The sequence below is a fragment of the Lipotes vexillifer genome, unplaced genomic scaffold (assembly GCF_000442215.2).
Source record: "Lipotes vexillifer unplaced genomic scaffold, Lipotes_vexillifer_v1.1 scaffold390, whole genome shotgun sequence".
Lineage (NCBI taxonomy): Eukaryota > Metazoa > Chordata > Mammalia > Artiodactyla > Lipotidae > Lipotes > Lipotes vexillifer.
This window is the reverse complement of record NW_006784503.1, coordinates 2,555,074-2,563,657: the sequence shown is the minus strand read 5'-3', so window position 1 is coordinate 2,563,657 and position 8,584 is coordinate 2,555,074.

Genomic DNA, 8,584 nt, shown 5'->3' with positions numbered 1-8,584 from the left:
TGCGGTACGCGGGCCTCTCACTGTTGTGGCCTCTCCCGCTGCGGAGCACAGGCTCCGGACGCGCAGGCTCAGTGGCCGTGGCTCACGGGCCCAGCCGCTCCGCGGCATGTGGGATCTTCCCGGACGGGGGCACGAACCCGTGTCCCCTGCATCGGCAGGCGGACTCTCAACCACTGCACCACCAGGGAAGCCCACAGAGGCTCTCCTTTATCCATGCCTCTGTGCATGCTGTTCCCCTGCCTGAAATTCCCTTCCCACTTTGTCAGCCTGATGGCCCCCTATTCATCCTTCAAGACCCCGCCCGAGTGGCTCCTTCTGAGAAATCTCCCCTTCCTGAGCAAGCATGACCAGACCACTGTGGTCTTCACCCACTGGCACATGTAACCCGTTTCTTGGGAACATTGTGTAATTGTGCAACGAGCAATCTCACCTGGCCGTGGGCTCCCTTGGCGAAAGAATAAAGATGGCTTCATTACTGCACAAACACCCCCAGCACCCAATAACTATTGAGCACTCAGTTCATGTTGGAGGAATGAACAAATGGGAGAAGGAATCTGGCTGTATAAAGCATGGTTAGAGACCAGTTGGAAACCAAGCAGTGCAACAAGTCAACCAAGGTGGTGGCCACACTGGCATGGCCCTTGTGGGGTTTAGGGAAGGTTTGACATCTGTATGGGTGGCCTTGAGGGGTTGCCGTCTGCCCTGTGATCAAAGATTGAATTCATGGGGCCTGAGTTCCTACCCTGAGACCCTGGCCCAGGCTCTCAGGCTACAGAGCCTCTCCCTGCCCCGGGCTGTGTATGAGCAACCTGACCCCTGAAACCCTCGGCCCGCCCAGACGACGGGGCCACTTCGGCATGGACTTTGCCAGCTAAGAGCCCGGATCCTATTTCTTAAGACTGGTCCTGTCTCTTATGTTTGACACAGGGCAGCACAAAGTTAACTCTAAACAAGGGCAGGGAAGGCTCATCAGATTAGTCATAACTCAGACATTTACTCACTCCTCCATCCATCAGTTACAGGAGTCACCAGAAAGCATGTCCAGGGCAGCACCGCTCCTAAGACCCCAAAACTGGAAACAAACCCAAATGCCCCCGTGGCAGAACAGATAAATAACTTGTGGAGTATTCACCCAAATCACACGGCAGAATACCGTTTAGCACTGAGAACCAAGGGGCTGCCACCACACACGGGAACACATCCTTTGAGAGAAAGGAGCCAGAGGGAAGAGACCGGGACCCGTTAGGTAGAGTTCAACACCAGGCAAAATAAGTCAAGACCAGGTCGCCCTGGAGGTCGGGGCAGTGACTGAGGGGTTAAAAGGAGGCATCTGAGGTGGGTCGCGTTCTATTTCCTGGTCCAGGTGGGGCTGCACGGCACTCACCGCGTGGGTGCTGGTTGAGCTGTACAGTTGTGACTGGTGCACTTTTCTGTGTGTGTGTGTTAGATTTCAAGTAAAACTCAACCCAAAACCATGGCGTCCCCACCACGTGTGAGGCGGCGTCTTAGGCCTGGGGGTGGGGTGGAGGTGGGGTTAGGGCGTGGTCCCTCCCTCGGCTGGCCAAGCATCACGGTGAAGGGGTCCTGGAAGCGCCTGTGTAGGGAGCCCTGGGCACAAGGAGGAGGAAGTGTGCATCTCTCGGCTGGAGAGCTGAGTCCCGGGTCCAGAGCGGAATCTGGGGTCGGATCACCCAGAGGATGCTTCCTGCAGAGGCCATCTTCTCGCGGCTCCCTTCTCTTCCCCGCTCAGGCCTCTCCTGTTTTCCCGCAGCCGGTGACCCTAACTGTCCCCTCTCCGCAGGGCAACAAGAAGGAGCCCCGTGAAGTTGCTGGAGTGCGTGCCTCTCTTCTCTGACACAGTCCCCAATTCCACGAACCAGGCTGTGGGCAGCAGGGTGGACACGCCCCTGGGGAAAGCCCACATCAGCCTGGACTTCGCCTTTGTGGAAGGAATCCGGAAGATGGAGCTGGAAGACGAGCTGCGGCCCATCCAGGAGGAGGGCCGGGCGGGCCTGCCTCCGGCGGGTGTGGGGCAGCGGGGACGCTGCTGTGGGTCTGGCACCTGTGCCCCGGACAGCACCCCTGCATACAGCCGGGGGTCGTCATCGCTGAGCCCCACGCGAGCCTTAAGAGGCCTCCTGGCTCATCTGCGCACCCGACATGGAGGACCCAAGGACCTGCCCGAGGCCATATAGCCGGCAACAGTGGGGCTTCCCTAAGGGTCAGGGCCCCATGAGGGGTCAGGAGCGCCGTCCACTGGGCTCGGATCCTGCTGACTCAGCAGCTGCAGCCTTGGGCGCGTTGCTGGGGCCTCTGCGCCACCGTTTCCCCACCTGTAGCATGGTGTGTTCGCTTCCTGTCGCTGCTGTAACCAGTGACCACAAACTGAGAGGCTCAAAACAACACATACATGTTATCTTGTGGTCCTGGAAGTCAGAAATCCAAAGTGGGTCCCACTGGACTAAACTTAAGGCGCTGGCAGCGCTGCATTCCTTTCTGGAGGCTGGAGGAATCTGATTCCTCACCTTTTCCAACTTCGGGAAGCTGCTCACATCCCTTGGCCCGTGGCTCCTTCATCCTCAAGGGCAGTAGCGTGGTATCTTCAAATCTCTCTTCCTCTCTCCCTCCCCCACCTTTAAGGACCCTGTGATTACACTGACTCACCCTGATCATCCAAGGCAATCTCTCCAGCTCATGGTCCTTAATTTAATCACATCTGCAAAGTCCCTTTTGCATGCAAGGTGACATATGCGTGGTCCCATGGACATCTTTGGGGAGCCACTTTTCTGCCTACCACGTATAGGGATAAAATGGTACATTTTGGGGCTTCCCTGGTGGCGCAGTGGTTGAGAGTCCGCCTGCCGATGCAGGGGACGCGGGTTCGTGCCCTGGCCCGGGAAGATCCCACATGCCGCGGAGCGGCTGGGCCCGTGAGCCATGGCCGCTGGGCCTGCGCGTCTGGAGCCTGTGCTCCGCAACGGGAGAGGCCACAACAGTGAGAGGCCCGAGTACCGCAAAAAAAAAAAAAAAAAAAAAGTTACATTTTGTAAGGTTGTTGTGAGGATTGCGTGAGTTACCCTGGGTAATTGTTTAGAGCAGTGCCTGCAACACGGTATGAGGATGTGTTTGCAGAGGACGGTCCTCTCTCAAGAAGGAGAGCTCCATCCTGGTGCAGTCACCCGGGGAGGATGCGGGTCCTCGGACAGGCGCTGCTGAGAGGGTCGGCTCTCCGGTGAGGGGCTCCATCTCCTTTGTTACCCGTGTAATGGTCAGGGTGGTCAGAGCAAAGCTAGAGCCAAGATGGGGGAGCCTGCCTACAGGGGACCTGAGTCGAGGTGGTGCTGGCCGCTGTCACAGGTTTCCTGGATCCATCCACATCCTCTGTGCTGTGCGGCAGGCAGAGAGGCACCTGGATCTGGGCTCGGGCCAGAAAGGGAAGCGGGGAGCCTGGGGTCCAGGTGACGCTCACGTGAGCAGTGCTGGCCCAGGGCCTGGAAGGAAGGGGACACTTGCTAAGTGCTGGTCTCCTTCCCCTCCCAAGGGTCGTGTTAGCAGCCCGAGTAAACTTCACGAAGGAACTGCTTTCCAATCTGCAGAATCCTTGATCGCCACCAAGAATAGGTCCTCAATGTTATCAGGAGTTACTCAGGACGCACTATTTCCACACAACATAAAGCCCACCCCACTTCACTGCCAACCCTTGACTCCTGCAAAGTGTAATGGAACAAACCAGGCCTGATTCTGACCCAGCTGGGAAGAGACAAGGTCACCCACAACAGGACACAGCCCTTTGCACTTGGACCTGGAGGCTGCAGCCTTCTTTTTCAGAGTCTGAGACGGAAGCTGGGTTCCCTGTCCAATCTGAGATCACATGCCTGGGCAAAAGTCAGTGGTCAGTACAGTCAGGGTCAAGGTCACATCGTGGCAGCATCACAGGACGGACAACTGTCCCCCCTTGGACTGGGTCAAAGACAGCTGCTGGTGGCTCCTTAAAGACTCTAACTGCATTTTTGCCATAAGGATGCTCCATTTTATGTTTATGCCCAGAAAATAAAAAACAGCACAATAAAGTTATTTCCATTAGAGAGACAGGGTCAAAGCAAGAGGTATTCTGGGAACTCCCAGGAAGTGAGAGAAATCGAGGTTAAACATGGGTGCATATGCCTGCCCCAGGAGGGAAGGCAGGAGGCCAGCTGGCTCACACTTCCTGGAGCACGGCCACCCAGAGACGGTGCGGTGTACTGCGCACAGACGCTGTGCCTGGCGCATCATCCAAATCGCCTCCTTGCTAAGTATTATTGTCACCGTCTGAGAGATTTGGAAACTAAGCCGAAGACTTCATTCAATCTGGTCCGGGTCCCACAGCTTGCAAAGAGTTGGGATCCCATCTCACACCGTCTCCTCTCCAGGCCTCAGTCTCTACATCGACGGGGGAGGGGAGACAGATTCCTAGGACATCCCCCAGCTCAGGGCTCCGTGCTCTGAGCATTCGGTGAGCCCTGAATCACACAGCTCTGGGGACTCTTTTAGACAGTTGGTACAGTCATGCAGTGGGACACACCAACCCATTTCTTGCTCAAAGGTCCACAGGGAGCTGGGGCTCAGCCGGACTTGGCTCCAAGCTTCGGACCGGGTTCACGTCTGTGCACGCGTCTCTCGTGCTCTTGGACCAACAGCTTCCTGGGCACGCGCTTCTCATGGCACGTCACTACAGCCCAAGAGCCAGACCAGGCAAGGCTTCCGTACACCCCATCCGATAACGTTTATTGGCCAAAGAAGTCACGTGGCCAGCCCCAGCCTCACTAGGGCAAGAAAGCACACTTCACCCCCAGCAGGAGGGTCAGAGGGCAAACACCTGACCGATTCCACAAGCTCTGGACAAGAGTTTTCTGTAAGACACTTAAAACAACATCTGAAATAGAGCCCTGGGTCTCCGGCTGCGTGCAAAGTCTTTGGACTGAAAGGATCCCAGACCTGGTCTGTCCAGACTTGGACGAGCCCTTCTAGAGCCAAGCACCTGCTCCTGCTTCTGCTCCAGCTTATGCCTGACCCCACCCTGGGGCTGGGGACCCTGGACCTCTTGGCCTGTGGGAGCTTAGACACCAGGTGCAGACTGATGTCTGTCTGCGGCCCCGACGCCAGCCTCATGCCTCGTTTGGGCCAGAGAAAGGAGGCTGGATGCACCAAGCCTGCAGGGTCAGCCCCAGCCAAGGCAAGAAGGGGCTTTATCAGCAGGTAAATGGGGGCATCTCAGAACCCAGGGGCTAGGAAGCCGCAGGTTCTAGGAAGGACGGGAATCGGGGCTGATGAGCCATAGTGAAGCCTGAAGGCTTCTTTCGTCCATTTTTCTCACTGCTTCTCTGAGCACACCTGCCTCACCCTCCTCTCCATGGCCAAACCAACATCCCTGCTTCCATGTGATTAAAAAATGACCACTGTCCAGGGAACACCAGCCCAGGGCGCCTTCCTGTGCCAGAAAGTAAGGAAGTGTTCAAAACAGCGGGGAGAAATGTCAAAGGGACATAAGTGCCCACCTGAATGGGCTCCCACGGGCTAAATTTGGGATAATTTGAGCATCTAAATGACGTTCATCCCTGACTGCACCTGTGAGAGCAAAGCCAGTGCCCACACATCCCACCCGAGAACAATGCTACTAATAAAGAATCCACAAGTTCATACCAATAATTTTTAAAATTTTAAGTAGAGGAAGAAAAGCTCTTCTCAACTGAAGAATACAGGAGAAATGATATAAACAGAAAGTTACCATTTTATAACTAATTGATTTAAGCAAGAATCCATAAAAGACGCTGTAACCACTGGGTCAGAGAGTCTCAGGGAGCGGCAGGTGGTGAAATCTGGGAGATTCCACCTTAACCAAATACTTATTAAATGTAACCTCCCCATCATAGGCTGCTGACATCATGAGTCTCCTGATGGGACGCACAGGGGCAGAGACTCGCCCAGGGAGAGCTCCCAGACACCTCGCACAACCTGAGGGCGACTGAGGAAACACCAGGTTCCCCTCAAGACATCAATGTCATAAAAGACAAAGGACGACTGAGGACGTGATCCAGATCAAAGGCGACCTGCGTTTAAGGTTGTGACCAGCTCTAAAGGGCACTTTGAGACTAAATATCAGATAATGGACTAAATATCAGATAACGAGCTAAGTATTCGATAATAGCACGGTATCCGCGTTCAGTTTGCACAGGGCGATAATTATATCTGGGTTAGGCAGAACACCCTCGTTCCTGCAAGATGTATGCTGAAGTCTTCATGGGTAAAGCCACATAATGTCTGTTACTAACTCGAATGTGGTTGAACGACAACAAAATGTGGGTGGTGTGTAAGTCGAAAGACAGGTAAAGCCAAGGTGGATAAAAATTTTAGCAATTGATAAACTTAAGTGAAGAGCGTATAGGTGTTCATTGAACTATTCTTGTAACCTTTCTATGGGTTTGGGGATCTTCAAATCAAAGCGGGGGTGAGGGGAATGGCCATGACCAATGGCCCCTGAGTTGACGGCTTCCCTATTGAAGAGCCGGGGTGAGAACGGACCACTGGGACAGTGGTCCCGAATGGGACAGTCAGTCCGTGCTTGATGCCAAGGTCCCTGGGGAGGTATTTCCAGACTTACTTCAGTCAGGGAGCTGCCCTGCTCCAGTCAGCTGTGGCCCCGGGAATGGGGTCAGGTTCATGTGACAGGCTGTGTCCATGTAACCGTGTAGAGGGGAAGAGACAGCGTTTCTTTCAGATGAGGACACTTATTACGGGCTGTAGAGATATCCCAGTGGGCATGCACTGAAGAACCCCCCCCACCACCACCCATCCTAGCACTCCCCACCTTCCTGAGGATACAGAGAAGCCCTGGAGATCCGCCATCATGCTAGTGAGATGTCCCAGCTGGGACGTGGGGGCTGGGACCCGCACACCTTCCTACGGGGCCCACACCTGACTCCACCTCGGGCCACTCTCCCGCACTGCTTCAGGAGCAAAGCCAGTGCCCACAAATCTCCAAAACGTTTTGCTAGTTTGCACGTGGTAGGGAACTACCATATTTTGAGCACCAATTGTGTTTCTCTCAATAACCTTACGAGGTGGGTATGGTTACCCCCATTTTAAAATGAAGAAAATGAGGCCAAGGAGAGTCAAGGGCTTGCCCAAGATCATACAGCCTGTAAGGGCCATGCTGGGAGGGCAGCAGAGGTTTACGCGGCACCCAAGTCCTACACCCCACGTCCCGGGTTTCAGAGACATCCCTCGGGCAGCCAGCACTCCCAGAACAGCAGGGGTGGGCTGGGCCCCAGGCTGAAGCAGGGCTCCCCCGGCCGGTTCGCCCAAGAAATGGCCAGCTACCCAGGTGGTGCCTGGGTAAGGTTTCTCCTCCAGCACCTTTTCTCCCCGGGGGGGGGGGGGTGTGGCGGGGGAGAGAGGAAGGAGCCACAGCCGCGCGGCAGGACTGGGAACTCGCAGCCAGGACCGTCTCGAGATGGGAAGAGCCTCCTTGCGTCAACAGGCCAGTGGGACAGCGTAACAAAAGTCAAACACCTGGCACAGAGCAGGCACTCAGCAGATTCTAGGCACATCTATAGCTGTCACTGCTGCTGTTGGTAAGCCTCTGATGCTTGTAAGAAAGCTCTTTGCTTCAAAATAAACAAATGGGACCTAATCAAACTTATAGGCTTTTTTGCACGGCAAAGGAAACCATAAACAGAACGACAAGACAGCCTTCTGATTGGGAGAAAATATTTGCAAACGATGCAACTGACAAGGGCTTAATTTCCAAAATGTACAAACAGCTCATACAACTCAATATCAAAACAGCAAACAACCCAATCAAAAAAATGGACAGAAGACCTAAATAGACATTTCTCCAAAGGAGACATACAGATGGCCAAAAAGCACATGAAAAGATGCTCAACATTGCTAATTACTGGAGAAATGCAAACCAAAACTACAATGAGGTATCACCTCCCACCGGTCAGAATGGTCATCATCAAAAGGTCTACAAATAATAAATGCTGGAGAGGGTGTGGAGAAAAGGGAACCCTCCTACACTGTTGGTAAGAATGTAAGTTGGTGCAGCCACTGTAGAAAACAGTATGGCGGTTCCTTAAAAAAACTAAAAATAGAGTTGCCATATGATCCAGCAGCCCTACTCCTGGGCATGTATCCGGAAAAGATGAAAACTCTAATTCGAAAAGATAAATGCACCCCAGTGTTCATAGCAGCACTATTTATAATAGCCAACACACAGAAGGAACCTAAGTGTCCGTCGGCAGATGAATGGATAAAGGAGATGTTGCATGCGTATATATATATGATGGAATACTACTTGGCCATAAAAAAGAATGAAATAATGCCATTTGCAGCAACAGGGATGGACCTAGACATGATCATACTAAGTGAATTAAGTCAGACAAAGACAAACAGTATATGATATCACTTATATGTGGAATCTAAAAACTAATACACATGAACTTATTTACAAAACAGAGACAGACTCACAGACATAGAAAACAAACTTATGGTTCCCAAAGGGGAAAGGGCGGGAGAAGGTTCTGGAAGCTGTTCCTGAGAGACT